Below are 16,504 nucleotides of genomic sequence, written 5' to 3' on the forward strand. Positions count from 1 at the left end.
GCTGGCAAGGGAAACGTATTCTGCTGTTTGGAGATAACACGTGTTTCCGTGGTTACATGTGCTGCAGAAAAGGAAGCAGAAAGGAATATTACATGTTTTTTTTTAAACAAAAGTAATTTCCACCTTTGTTCTCCTTTCATTCTTTTTCACTTTATACAAATTGCCGTGGGAGGTTTAAAGAAGGACATGCAAACGTGCCCCTTGCTCATGTGTAGAGAAATAGAGTACTTTGGAAGATATTCAGTTATATATGGTACGAATTCAGCCATCTCTCCAAATGCTACTGGCAAAACAGAAACTTCAAATTCTAGCTCCAGCACAAACAATTAATTAGAGGTATGGGTGAGGAACAGAAATATATTGAGGATGTGGGAGTAGAGTACATTTCCTGCCAAGCATTCACATTTGCAAAAGCAATTGCACCGTGAACTTAAATGTATTTTATCAAGCTCCAATATGCTAAAATGTGAAACATAATATATGATATTAAGTGGAGGAGAAAGCATTATAATGATGGTAGATCAAAAAACACATTTCTGATCACGTTCAGTTTTAAATTAAACGTTTCATTGGTGGTTAGATTAGATTGGAGGCATTGATGCTGACAAGCACTCACAAGGATGTGGGGCTTGCACGCCAGGAGAGTGCATGTTCGGTTGGAGTACCACTAACCGGCAAGCATGAGAGTTCGGCGCACTGTGGTCTTTTGTGGCCCCTTGCTACCCTGACCGAAGTGTGCATGGGTGGGGCAAACCTCCACCAGCAGCTGAGAGTGCTGGAGTTTTTACGCATCCCCCATTCTGGCTAGTCAGAGGAAAGCAAGACCGACAGATTGGTGTGTTGAAGGCTTGGGTGGTCTCTTGAGGCCCATCATGGTCCTTATGGCACCAGGCAAAAAGATGCTCTTTAATAAAAGTGACCAGGCGCCTAGGAAAACAGGGGCTTTAGGCGTACATCAGGATAGGCTTGCTTGTGAGAAGCAGTTATGTGAGCTGTTGCATATGATAAGAGAGGCGCTTGTGAACACATGGTAGCACTTGCTGCAGAGTCTTTATTGTAGCGATTACATCGATTTGCTGGCAATTCAACTCTGCTCATTGCTTTAATCAAGCAAAGTGAAATAGCTCATGCATCAATACGGACACTAATACTGGGTTTAGGTGTCCAGTACAGTCATTTTCTGCTGAAATTCCTGAAGTTTAAGAAAATCACACATTAAATCCAATAGCAGATACATTTTGTCCTACGTCAAATTTTGTTTTGATCACCCACTATACTATGATTACCTCTGCGTAAACTTTGATGAATCTATTTTTCACCCTGTTGAAATGTTGAAGTAGTCTTATTGGAACTCCAAGATGTTATCTCAAGGTTTGAAGGATTATTTCCTAATTACATTTTAATGGTTGAAGGTGATTTTAATAAAAGAATATTGTACAATTTGTATAAAAAAGACAGGTTTAAAGATCCAGACTGGATCTGGGATTCGTCAAACTCTATTTTGCCAAATAAGAAAAAGGATAAAGCGTACAATCCCACTATTAGCATGGGCTGTGGAGTTAGATCTAGTATTATTAAATGGAATATTCAAAGATTTAGAATTAGGAAAATATTCATGGCCTTAAGATCTGCTATAGATTATGCCTTTATTGATATTCAGATACAAAAAAAGTTTTTACATTTCAAATGAGATCTTACAATTCACTAACAAGACAAGGTTGGTCAAAGCATTCTGAGGAACTGGAAACATAGAGTATATATGTTGAATGAAAAGTTAGATAATTAAACATTATGATATTCACAGGGTGGTAAATCACTCCATTGATCAAATAAATGTTAAAGTTCTTGAGGAGCAATTATTGTTACTAAGAAATGTGCTGTCTAGTACTGATGGTCCCTAAAATTACCATGTTCAGCAACTGATTTAGGTCCTCAACGGAAAAACAATCTCGCTAAAAAACTTATAAAAACAAATGGTGGAAAGTTAGATAGTGAAGTTTTGATGGTCCATACAGAATACTTTTATCACAAAAGACAGTTGCATATTCTGGCATCTTATCCTATAATCTCTAGGTAAGAATTGCGCAAAAAGTCTATCCGACTGAACAATGCTATTGGCTGGGATATTTTAAGAATTTATTGGTTTCAATTAATACAAGGTTCTCGATTCCGAAATTAAATACAGTACAGTACAGTTTTTTTGAAAGATATATCAACTGAAGAAATATCTGAAATAACCTTGGATTTAAAAAACTTCAAGAGCATTAGGATTGGATAGAATGGCCGTGGATATTGTAACATTATGTCCAATCGTGTGGTTTGAATACCTTAAACAATTATTTGATTTGTGCGTAAGGACCGGATAATTACCTAATTTCTGGTAGGGGAGTAATATTATTCTTTAGTATCAAGAGGGTGATAGAAATATACCCTAATAGTTCTGTTTTCTTGTTATCATAAATGTTAAGAGGAAGATTTGTGAGGAATAGTCGCATGGGCAAATTCGCGTTGAACTTCTTCTGGTGGAACAATCTGGGTTCTAAGAAGGCTGTTCTACAATAGATAATATTGTATGGCTGATGATGATCTCAGAAAAGTGTCACAAATTGAGGAAACAAACATTATATGCAACAAATTGGAGTATCCTGAAAAATCTCTTGAAACTGTTGCTCAATCTATACTCTAAGAATTGTAAAACGGTAATAATTCAGGCTGGTATTGAGTATTCTTCTGTATAACTGTTGTTAATGGACAAAAACAGGGATGCATACTTGTCCTTTATTATTTTCTTTATATTTATCAGATTTTCTGACATGGATGAAAAAAATGCTTGCACAATTATTCGAATGAATGAATGACTATGCTAATGTATGCTGATGATCTAGTTCCAATGTCTCTCACACCAATTGTTGTAAACTCCCAAAGCCAGACTCCATTTTGAGCACATTCAGTTAGCCTGTCTACCTTTGTTTCACATTTGACGCATTATTTTTCACAGAACTCTGTGAAAATATCAATTCATCTAAGCAATGACTTTGCTAACACATGAGGTGACACAAGTCTGCTACAAGCTCAATGATATCTATACTTCAAAGTCTGACAGCAGATGTGTAAAATAAACATGGAATCCGAGTTGACATATTTTCATCATGCAGGTTCATACCAGTTATGCCTCTGATTAATGCAAAGTTCCCTGATGGAGGGTAAAAGTCAGTGGTCAACCCTATGTAAGCCCTATGAATTGACCCCTGAATGAGAGAGGCCTTGAACCTGGGTTATCTCGAGAGGTCCTGCCAGACTGCTGCAGAATCCATCTGATACAGAGTGGAGAGGAGTAAAGCACAGCTGATTTGTGTTTTCCTTCTGAGGGAATGCTCACACTCACACACTGAAATCTGACAACCACAGCTGATACGATGTGGACAGCTATGCAGTGTGCTGATCACAAGGACCTTTAGGGGCAAGTTAACTACTCCATGCTCTCATAGTGTAGTACATAGAAGTAGACTTTAGGGTGCTAGGCTAATCATGTTAGAAAGGTTCATATTATTCTCAATGCTAACAACATGCCTTAGAGATGTTTAGTTATATTCTGTGAGGTTATTACTTGTGTACTAAGCAACAGGATGAGACTTTAGGACTAAACACTTATGAACATATACAGCGTCTTTTCTTAGTACAATGCTTGTGTATGCTAATCTATAGAATGAAATTGATTTTGAATTACCACTGCATCCCTGACCCCCTTTACAGAACTATTATTAACATAGAGAGCACAGACATCACCCCAGCAGGTATGCCCAGTGGGGTTCTGTTGGGCTACGATAACCTTCCCTACTCAAGCCCTGGTGCACTAAACTCAGTCCAGGGACTCTTGGGTGGGAAAGCCAAATCTTTTAGACCTAATTCAGAGCCCTAGGTTACGCAACAGTATAGACCTACAGATACCATTAGATATATTGCCCACGTTTTCGGAACAGCATAGTCTATCAGTAAATAAGAGTAAAACAAAAGTAATGATACTGGCGGCAAAAGGATTTCATACTTGCTGTCAATGGTATTATAAAGGATATCCAATTAAAGCTGGTAAAAAAAAAAATCATGGAAAAAACATATAAATGCTTAATCATCTAAGGCGAAAGTGATTCGTTATGGGCTACGGACATTTCTGAGAGCAGTAGGTAATAGAGATGTACAATCACTTCTAAAAGTTTAGGTAGCTAAAATTCCATTGGTGGTTCTATACACCGTTGAAATTCAGTCAATAAGTGTGTTGAATAAATATTAATTTCTAGAATCAAAACTCTGGAGTATGTGCCCTGAATATCGAAACCACAATGTCAATGGGAAACAATATTGACGACAGAATATCGAAAATAAAATATTGACAGGTAAGTAAGTCTCAATTATAAACTTAACTCCACATACATGTACCTACGCTGTACATATATTTTTAAGGTATGTAGAAGTGGAGTTAGGAGTAGTAAATCTATCAATCAATCAATCAATCAATACATTTATAAAGCGCGCAACTCACCCGCGAGGGTCTCAAGGCGCTGAAGGGAGGGGGGGCCGCTACTGCTCGAATAGCCAGGTCTTGAGGGTTTTCCTGAAGGTGAGATGGTCCTGGGTCAGTCGTAGGTGTGCGGGGAGGGAGTTCCATGTCTTGGCGGCCAGGTAGGAGAATGATCTTCCTCCCGTGGTGGTTCTGCGAATCCGTGGGACGGTGGCGAGGGCGAGGCTGGCGGAGCGGAGCTGGCGGGTAGGAGTGTAGAACGAGAGTTGGTTGTTGAGGTATTCGGGGGCCATGTCGTGGAGTGCTTTGTCTGCGTGGGTGAGGAGCCTGTAAATCTATACTTCCCTGACACCAACTTGGATGCCTTGCAGAGCTCCCGCCATGCTCTGCAAGTGAAGGCAAGGCGGGCTGGGCGGCTGACGGCACGGCAGATTCACGGCTGGTGTTATTGTGTTACAGCACAACAAATTGTGGCCAAAGAGGAAAAGCAGGCCTTATTCCTCCTCTGCAGCGCTGGGGTCCACGCGGCGCCGTTTCAATTGCAGACTGAAGTTCACAGCTGGTTCATGGCTGGTGATACATTGTTGAAGCACATTTGTTCACGGCCTCGGGAGAGGGCTTCGACAACGTCTTTTTTTCTCATCTCATCAACTTTACGCTGCTTGCATGGCTGAAGCGAGAGCAGAGAGCTGCCTGTGATTTTGTGAGTCTTGTGTCTTGCCTCGTTGGTGCTGGGCTGGGCGCGCCTCTGGGAAGGGGCTGGCGGCATGGTATCGTATAGGCCTATTAGTCTATTAAACTCTGACTACAAAGTCTTTACTAAAAGTCTTGCAAATAGACTTGCGCAGGTTGCCCCTTCACTTATCCATCATGATCAGAATGGCTTTCTTAAAAACAGACTTTTGGCTTCCAACGCTCATTATTTGGTGCAGGCGATCGATTACATCTATACTAATAAAACCAAGGCGGCTGTAATAATGCTCGATGCTGCAAAAGCATTTAACAGAGTAGAATGGCATGTTTTATTCACAATGTTAAACAAATTTGCGATCCCAAGTGTATTCAGCCAGGTGGTGAAAAATCTGTACCACAATGCAAAAGCGTCTATAATTATTAATGGGGATATCGCAGGCACAATTTCTATCAGTTGGGGGACACGCCAAGGCTGCCCACGTTCTCCTTTGCTATTTTCCCTGTTTATTGAGCCTCTGTCATGTGCTATTCGGCAGGATTATGCTATCTCCGCTCCCCTACCGGGTTCGGCCAAACTTAAATTATTTGCCAATGATATGGCGCTTTATTTAGCAGCTGATAGGGATAATCTAACGAGAGCCCTGGATAAAATTAGGGAGTTTACTAACATTGGAGGATATAAAATAAATCATGCCAACTCAGAGGTGCTTCTTTTTAATAGCACCGTCGCTATCTTGCCCCTAGCTATGCGGGAACTTTATGTAGCAACCAAGCCAATAAGATACTTAGGGATCTTTGTGACCACCAGATTGGAGGACTTATATCCATTACATTTTATCTCCACTTTAAATAAAACACGCAACCTGCTTAAACAATGGGTAAATCTCCCCATCTTGATTATGGGGAGGGTAGCCCTCATTAAAATGAACAACTTTCCGTTATTTTTACTTCGTTTTCCAACATAATGATCAAAATTCCAAAATCCTTTTTCCATTCGGTCCAGTCAGAATTTAGACGTTTTATCTGGTCTGCACAAAAACCAAGATTAAAACTACAAATTCCTCAATTAGAAGCGGAGGATGGAGGTCTAGTCTTGCCGGATGTACAGCTATATTATTACGCCTCAATTCTCAACTGGCTAAATTATAATAATCTGGAGGATCTGATTGATGCCAAATTCTTCCTTACAACTGTGCTTAAGGAATCAGAGATCAACCTTGCTCCCTTTTTACGTCTACCCAAACTCCCCCAAAAAACACGCTATAAGACCCCAAGGGCGATTACTTCGCTCTCTCAAAAAATATGGGAAATATATGATATTCCATGGCTTCATCCCCAGATGAAATTAAATGAATGCATTCCTCTGGAGCTGCAATGGTCACATCAAAATTTTGGTCAGTGGGAAAAATTGGGGTTTGTTATTCTTCAAGACTTTTATAGAAACTAAAGGTTTCTTTCCTGTCAGCAAGTACTAAACAACAAGAGTAATATAAGTAGTCTCCTGATGTTCAGCTATGCACAGGTTAAGCAATTCTGTGCAGGCCTAACCTTCAAAAAAGATTGTCCAGGCACTCTCCTTGGGAAGGCACATTTTATTTCCAAAACTAAGGGGATAGGCAACTGATACAAACTACTCAAATCAGTGGAGAGTAAACAGGTGATCCTCCACCACCTGGAGAAGATTAGCTCGACTACTGGTTGCACTTTCAACTTGCAACAATGGCAGAATTATAACAAAATGAGCTACAAAACAGTCAGGTCTGCCAACCTAAGAAGGATGGCATGGTTTAGCAAATAGATGATCTACTATACTCCTGATCGGCTCCAAAAAATGTTCCTAACTGTTGATCCTAGGTGCTTTATATGTGCACTTACAACTGGGGATTGGCTTCACGTTGGGTTTACATACCACCAGCTAAAAAACTTTTGGCAAGATGTTTTTTCTGAAATCAGTAAAAAATCAGAAATCAATCTTCCTCCTAGCCCTTTAACTGCCCTCTTCGGCGGAATGGAGATGAGTGAAGAGTTGACTTCAGGTCAACGTCAATTTAGTTTTATTGCAACATTAATTGTGAGATCTCTTATTTTAGCAAACTGGAAATCCAAGGTGATTCCGACAATCCATCAATGGCTTATAAAAAGGCAGAGAGTTCTCAAACGAGAAACATCTGACGCTAAAAGGGTAGGCTCTTCTGCCAAACTTGATAGAATCCGGCGATTTTTTAATTGAATTGTTTTGTAACTAACTTCTTAACTATGAGTTGTTTCACTTTAATTCCACTACAATTTATGAGTGTTATAAGTATAATTACCATATTGAACAGGTCTTGAGCTTTCTAGTATATCATGAGCACCTGTGTTTGTATATTGTACCTGCAGCACTAAATCATAATTGATCTTGTTTTTTCTTTCTAATTGTTTTTTTTTAAGTTTTCCTTTCTTGATGAATTGTGTATTATAAACGTTTTGAATGACAATTTCACAGACTTAAAATGAATTATGAATATCGTATTTACGTGACAGGATCTATGCAGGTTGCTTTCTCATTTTGTAAAAATACTTTTGCTACAAATAAAATAAAAGAAAATCTATACTTCCCTATATGCACTTACCTTTCAATATTAAGTCCCTCGATATTCTTTCCCCAATATTCTTGTAACACGATATTGTTGGTGTCGATATTCATTAGTACAACCAAACTCTGGAAGCAATATTAGGGATTCTAGTTCTCTTGAAATGGTCATTTGGAATTAGGTTTGACTGGTTTATCAGATAGGGCTTCTGGCCAAGTTATTCACTATTCTCCAGCCTTGAACATCTTCTTAAAAAGAACATATAGCATGTATATATCCATGATACAAATAAGAGTTACTCTTTCCCCAAATCACGCATCTTCTGCCTAGAACAGCAGTGTCTTAAAAGTATAACGTGACAAATTCTTAGAGATCCTTACGATTTTCGATGATATGAGCATTAATTCAAAAGTATGCAGCCTTGCAGATAATAATTTCAATAGGACAAGTACTTTCTATGCAAGTTTAAGGTTCTTCATTCAGATCAGAATGCCCAGTATTCATTTATTTGCATATACATGAGCTCCTAAAAGTGAATTGAAGAGGCATATACATATGAAAATGTAGGTCCCTGGGCCTAGGTTTAAAGGAAATAGTGAAGCTAAAAAGCTTTTAAATGGATTTACAACACTGGGCGCAACTTAAAAGATTACAAGTGATTTGCCCATTTGAAAGATAATGTATTAGACCAATGTTCTTAAAATATGGTATTGAAATGTACGAGAAAGCGTATTTGATAATGTTAAATCTACAATTGGTAAACATTCGTTATTGCTTACATACATTTTTTGGATCATTTTTTTTAATTGAAAAAGGTCAAAAAGTATTTTCTCGATCAAGCTATAGTACTATATTGAGGGACTGAATGTGTACCAGTGTTTTCTATTATAAGATCACAGTGCAATGAGGTTTTATTGTATTGATGTTGATAGGAATTTGAGCAATCATTTTTATACTTCTTCAACAAAACTGAAATAGTGTATTTGTCATTTTCACAAATAAATAAATATGTGCAGCATCCAACCGAGGTTAATCTGTCTTAGGTTTGAATCATAAACTTAGCCTGTGAGTTAAGAAATAGTGAAATCTAACATACAAATATGCAGTGATAATTCAGTTTCTTCTGTGCTGTATTGAAATAGTAATTATTATAGGATAAAAGAAGAACCTTGTTTCCAAACAGTAATGTCAGGATAAGTAACACCCTGACAGTCTTTTAATTGAAATTCAACAAAAACCACACCCGAGGTAATATCTTTGGTGTTCTATCACAATATTGACCAACCAACTCCTCAATCTTCCATGTCATACATATCAAGAAGATAAGTATATATAGATTTACTAATCTTAACTCCACATGTATGTATCTTTACAATGTATATCTTCAAAGAGTGTAGTAGTGGAGTTTAGAATACTAAACCTCGATTTCCCTCCATATACTTAGCTTCATGTTATTATTCCTACCCATTCTGTTGAAAGCATAAACAAACCATTTTTAAAAAAAAAATGTTAGCTAAAAACCCACTTTTTCTTTGGTGGTTGTGTAAAACTGCCCTAGAGTAGTGATGCTTAACTAGTAGGCTGTGGAATCCTGAGGGTCCACGGCATCTACTCAGGGGTCCACGGCTGTTTAGAAATTAAATAATATTAGCAGATTAACAAAGTAGGAATACATGAAGCAAAATTTAAAAATTTAAGACTCTCCAAAAATGTGAAGAAATTTGATATCAAAATCTACAAATTAAGTTGCTATCTTGATTTTTGGCAGTAGAGCAAGTACATCATATGGAATCTAGTATGTACGGTTGTTAGCCTCAATTGGTGCACTGGTATGTAACAACTAAAGAAAGCATGGATTAGAAGCAAGAAACACAGAGTGATATTTTATAATCTAGAATATTGCTTTATCTTTTAGAAATAAAACAAATGTTTCAAAAGTGCCAACATTCCAATTGAAATATCAATCTTTGGATATCATTTTGTTTGTGAATTAAATACAATATTTCATAATTTGTGTATTTGTTTGATGTATACGTGTCCCTGTATTCTTGTTTATTGTTTTGAGATTCAAATCCAGTAGTGGCTCAGTGGGGATCAACAGAAGTCAAAAGTTGAGAATCACTATGTCTTTTAGTCTATTTATTGATTGCTAAGCAAATAAAGCTTGGTGTTTTCCATTGGGCCAACAACCAGTCTTGCAGCAGCTAACTTTTTACTACTTTTCAACAAAGATTTTATTGTAAACATTTTGAATAAAGTTGCTGCCTGTGAACTACAGAACCACCTTCAAAACCTTAACATCTGGAGAAATAGGCATCAATGTTTGCACCAAGAGGAGACACAAAATAAGTGTTCATTTTCTTTCATCATGAACTGTTGATCAAGTTACTCTTTTGGTTCTCTCAGCATACCAGAATCCTTTGATGCCTTGGACGCCAAGTGCTACTGGATAGGTGGGCCAAATAAGACACCACATTTTTTGATTATCTGTGTTTTGTTACAATTCTTTCTGACTAATTTGTAGGTGCAGGTCAGTGAGGCTAACTGTAGTTTTCATATTTCCTTATTCTATTACATTGTCAGGTGGTGTTTAGACCTGACACTTCTTTTCTTTATAAGGCCTTTTCTTCATTTCAACTCTCTCAGGATCTCCCTTCTTGTGCAAAAATAGGAGCATATAAAAATATAGTAATAGTTTTGTACTACAAATCCTAGTCTTCCTTGTCCTAGTACAGGTCCCAGATTTACAAATAAATTACACAATGAGCAGAACAGTGCAAGATCTAAAAAGACGTAGTGCTGTTCTGATCTCTCCCTATGCTGGCACCCTTGTACCACGAAGCACACATATAGTTCAGCACCCATGCAAAGAGGAAAGCATGACGAGAAATAAAAATATATGAACTCATTATCCAGCCTAAGGGAGGGGCAGAGTTTTGGCGCAAATACATATCTACAAGTCCTTCATGAATGGATTCACAGACCCCCAATGGAACACCTCCCTGACACAAAGTAACTCAAGGCAGCGCATTGCGCTGCATTGTTTTACTGTGAGTTGCAATCCAACACAAATGGTGAAAAATGCATTGGACTGTAAATACAAAACCAACACTTTGAATTAGGTCTGCGTTAAAAAAGCAATGCAAAACCAATGCAAAGTGTTTGTAAATCTGGGCAATAGCTCCTTCCCTTCCTAATCATGGAAAATCACATTATAAAATTTATACTTGGGTATTTAACAGCTTGGCATTTACGAAGCAGAGGAGACAAAGACCTCTTCTATGTTAAAAGGAAGGGGAGGAGCAGACAGGACGCCTTCCACCTTATAGCAGTCTAGAAGTTTTTTTTATGAGATGCTGAATTATGTACATGTAGCAAGACAAAGCTCATGATGTGAGGACTGTGGACTAGGTTTCAGAATAGTAAAGATTACCGATAAGTAATCTTAGCATTTATCCTCACTCATAGTTCGCATTATTTCAATATATTGTTTGTAATTCATTTCATAATAGTTTTTAATACACATGTTAAAGAGTTTGTTTTTTATTTGCCTTTGATAGTATTTGTTTTATTTTATACATACTTGTTTTATGGTTAAAAAATAAATGTGTTAAAGGTTATCTATGTCAGTTGTATATGCAAATTAGGATTTAGGCATCTTGCACTCATTTTCAGAAACCTGGTGATGGTCTTTGGAATTTCTTAGTTTTCTGTAAACATTCCAGTGCTGTGCATTCTAATGCATGTGAAAGATTATTACAGCATTAAATTATAGTACTTGGTGGTTGGTTTCACTGACTACTAGACAGTGGAATGCACTCCATTTACTGCTTTGATCAACACATTAGAGCCATATTCACAAAAAGGTTCTTTAAAACCCAACTCTTTTCTAGGCTGATCCACAGGGAATATGGTTTAGGTTACCTTTTCCATTAGATGTTTATTACTAACCTTTACCTAGAAGCCTTCCAAATCTTTGGAAAAATATGTGAAAATCTGTCTAAATATTTTTAAAATTCTATATGGAAAAGGGCACAATCTGCAGTGAAAATGTAAGAAAAATCAGCAGCAAGAACAATAAACTTGCATATTAGTGCTTCTCAATGTAATGCCAGAACAATTACCTAAAGTTCATTTAATGGCACTCATTGTATTTATGCATTTTCAATATCACTGAAGCTTAGAAATCATGCCTCAAGCTCAAAACAGACTAGACTGAAGTAGTAATCGTCAGTAGAGGCACCTCGCTCTGGGACTCCACCTGGTCGCCTACTAAACTCGGACCCACACCACTCGCAGAAACCCATGCAAGAACCTTGGAATATTAATTTACAACCAACTCACCAGGAGGGGCCACGTGAATGCAGTTTCCGTCTCCTACATTCACATACTCAAGAGGATCTTCAAATGGCTCCTAATCAACACTTGCAGAACCATCACCCAAGCCCTCATCATCGGCAAACTGGACTATGGCAATGCAGTCTATGCTGGAATCAGCGCTCATCTGACCAGAAGACTCCAGACCATTTAAAACTCAGCCTTCAAGCTCACCTTCAACCTCTCACCGCACACTCACATCAATCTGCATCTTAAAATGTGCAAAGCGCCGGGACGCTCCTGGGAGTAGCTGTGCGCTATAGAAGAAATAAATTAACATAACATAACATAACATAACATAACTGGCTCCTAATCCACAAACACACACTCTTCAAACTCCTCATTCGCACATACCAAGCCTTACACAACATTGGCCCCAAGAAGCTAGAAAACCACATAAACGTTCACTACTACCAGACATCTCTGCTCAGCCAGACTCCTACTCACACAGACCTTGCACATATGCAGAACCAGATTTGCCTTTTGTGCCTTCTCCTACCTCTTGCCTTAAGTCTGGAACAACAAGCCCCTGCACATCAGAGCCACCTCCTTAGTTGTTGAATTCCACAAGAAATTGAAGACCTGGCTTCTCACCCAGCCCTAACCCTGGCACGGCTCTTACAGCTCCAGCTTCAGCACCAGGATAGGCCCCCAGGTGAGCTGTGCACTATACAAATAACATAACATGTTAATTGAAAAGGCAAGAGCTTTTGAATTAAGATATATATCTCCTCATTTCACCTGTCTTGGTCTTCATGTCACTGTCTCTTTTCTACTCTTACTCATCTCTATTGATCCTTCCTGCTTCATAGTTCCATGTTTCCTGGTTTTACATGAAAATATAGACTGAGGATAATAGACAAAATAAGAGAGAGGGTCCCACTCTGCAAGGGGACAAGGCACTGTTTTAAAAAGCAAAATTGAGGTTTCCCCTTGGGAAAGGGAAGACCACAAAAACATCCACCATTCAGTCCAACACCGACTTGGGCTCACCACAACACAATTGTGTAATCCAATCTCAGTACCACTTCAATATAGGAGAAGGCACGAGTTGACAATACAATCTGTTAAAATTCTTCTATTAATTTATTAGTAATCAAATACTCAAAACTGTACATACAAAGCAATTGATAAAAAGTAGCAGCTTGAATCTCATACTATTTAAAACAATTCCCACTTGTAGGGTGTAGCCATTAAAAACCACCTTCATTTTTTTACATATAGAGTGCAACATGAACAGATACACACAAACTGTAAAAACACAGTAAATGTAAATGCCAGCATTTGTAAAGCGCACAGCTACCTCCGGAGAGGTGTCCCAGCGCTGGGGGCCGTCGGGAAGATTAAGCAAGCTATTGCCCAGAGTCACATGGTGCTGGGCTAACCTGCCGCCGGAGCTCAAACTGTGAACCCTGTGGTCTGGAGTCAGGCACCCTGGCCGCTGCGCCACACCTCTTCCAGTCACATATATAATGCTGGGAGAGACACAACCAGACACATTAATGGTCTGTTCTCTGTCACTGCTCTGTATCCACATTTTACACGATACTCGCATCATAATTGATCAGTCATTGTATCAGATATGTTACAGATTCAGAGACTGAGAATAATAGAATCCAAGAACACAGATTCGAAAATATCAATTTGGAAAATATATGCCATATATAAATACATTCCTCCAAAATATTTATCCTGTTTTATTTTCTCACATCAAGTCACACTTATTTCGCACCTGAAGAATGAAGAAGTACATTTACTATAATAGCTCCAGTAATAGTATATTTGGGGACATTCAAGAATGTGCAGGTTTGGGTTTTTGTAGGTGGGTGCGTGGTGTGCATTTTGGCAAATAATGTTTCTGAGTCTGTTTTTGCTATCTATTTTTAAACAATACTGAGTGAATCCAGCTGGGTGGCTTTCCTGCAGTGACTCGAGCCTGAAAATAAATCAGTACCAAAGTCAGCCCCAGCAGTGTTTCTAGCCTTTATGAAGACCAGCTGATGGTCGTCAGTCTTTCTTCCTTCTTCTATTGATGATTCTACATCCTTTTACTTTGCCTGAAACGTCAGGCAGAGATATAACATCTGTATGGAATTTCCTTTAAGTCTGAAATTTACAAGTAACTAAGAAATGAGATTTTTTTGCAAGAACAATTAGCACCGCAGGTTTGGACTGCCCCAACAACAGCATGAGATTGGCATGATCTCTCCACAAAACCCATATAAGTAAGAATGTAAGGGAGAGCTGACAAACTCTGCAACAGGCATTGCCCCCAACCCAGGCAAATTGACAATGGGTGTGTGGCGTTGCATGGCCAATGTCTAGGACTGTTCTTTGAGATAAGGGAGGAGGTCCAGGAGCAGCAAGAAAAAGTGTCATAGAGGGAGAGGTGCATGGCAGAGGACATGGACCACATCTGGGCTGTGTACAGCACGGTATGCTGAGAGAGTGTGGGTCCATGTGTAGTGTTTGGCCTTTGAAAAAAACACTGCTTGACTTTAGATGCTGACCCCTACGACTACACTTCATAATAAAATGTATATATGTATTTATTAGCTGGTTATTTATTTGATTTTTATGGAGCACATACATGGCTAAAGGGCTTTAGAAAGATTTACAATCAAAACAGGAAAGCTACACAATGAATGACATGACACTAAGGTGAGGGATGGGCATATAGTTAAACAAGATATGCATTAAAGATTGCCAACAAATGATTTCTAAACTAGAACCCTTTTCTTTCACTTTCTGGCGCTGGTGAACATCTGGCAGGTGGTACGTAGGATGCTACGATGTTTGTAATATGCCTGCAAGCCTATAGATTCTCACATGTGTTTTTGTCGCTCTATGGGCTACAAAATAAGCTTCAGGCAGAAATTGAATTTTTTTCTTATATTCATTGTCGAACCATGGTACAGTTGATCAATGTTTACAAGAGAAATTTCAGACCATCTGTTTTATTAGACCAGATGTTATTTACTGCCTTTCATACAAAAGGTTTCCTTGTACATATATACTGGAGAATGTAAGAGATTTTCATCACACGATTATTAACTGTGCTTCAAAAGGTGTTCAGAGCTGCAGAATCAAGGCTTGATGCCAGCCTGGGCCAGGATCTTGAGTGGTTGACACCAATGCTCAGCAGCATCCATTGTTTAGATAATCCATCACAATATTATTTGGCATCACGTATCTTGACCCTGCACAAAATGCGTCTTCCTAACAAGGACCTTTTAGAGCTTTGCTCAGGGGCGGACAGGATGCTTGTAGAGATGAACAAGTTTGGAGCAGCGTAATTTTGGCTCCACCCTTTCATATGTGACCATATATATATATATTTTTTTGTATTTTCTTTTCACGTTACACCAAAGTTTTTTCACTCAACATGGTATTTCCACAGCACCGTAAAGAAGAGAGGTCTGGACAGGTAATTCTTTTTCCAATATTTTATTACCCCACCATTTGTGCAGAGACAATGGACGGTCTACGCATTTTAGCGCTATGCCTTCAACTGGACCATAGAGTCCGGTTGTCTAGATCGCCATTTTAGAGTGAACAGTGCTCATTAAAGTCCTTTGTTAGTTTTAATTTCTGTGCAATTTCTAGACTGCTGACCCACTAGATAATATAATGGCGTTTCATGTCTGCCATTTTCATATCTCACTAATTTTAAAGTACATCAGTAGTTGTTTTCAATTCTTTAAAACATATCTTGGCAGAAAGTGCAAATGCATTCACACAGTGCTAGTGCAAAAGGGTGTGTACTGATGTGTAGACAAGTTTGTGCAAATTATTTGAGAATCTTGGTTGTAAACATTTTCATAATGGAGGTTGGGGGTATTTGGGATACCAACATTAATACAAGCTTCTATTGATTTCATAGGGCCTCCAAAATTAATGAATATATATATTTGATTGGTTCGATATTTAAATATGTATTATATGTATAGCAATCTGCATTGAAGAATGAGTGGATGTATAAGTGTCTGGATGGAGGATTTAATAGCAGTGTGATTGACTGTTTAAGTTACTAATTTAAAGTGTCTCACTAAATATATGGGTTAGTGACTAAACTGTGTGAATGTCTGTATCACTCTGTCTGTTGTTGTGTAAACTGCTGCATCAGTTGGTTACTAGCTACACGAAAGTCTATATTAGTTATTCATTAGTTAGCTGAGTATTTGTATGGGAGAGTGAATGTGTGTGTGGTTGGGTGGGTGGTGTGTGACTGTCCAAAGATGTGTGAATAGTTGATTCAGTAGGTATATGAGCTTAAGACTGCATGTGGAAACAAAGATCTTTATGGTTGTGGTGATGAGCAAATATATCTCTCAATGGTACGTGT

The sequence above is a fragment of the Triturus cristatus genome, chromosome 9 (assembly GCF_964204655.1).
Source record: "Triturus cristatus chromosome 9, aTriCri1.1, whole genome shotgun sequence".
Lineage (NCBI taxonomy): Eukaryota > Metazoa > Chordata > Amphibia > Caudata > Salamandridae > Triturus > Triturus cristatus.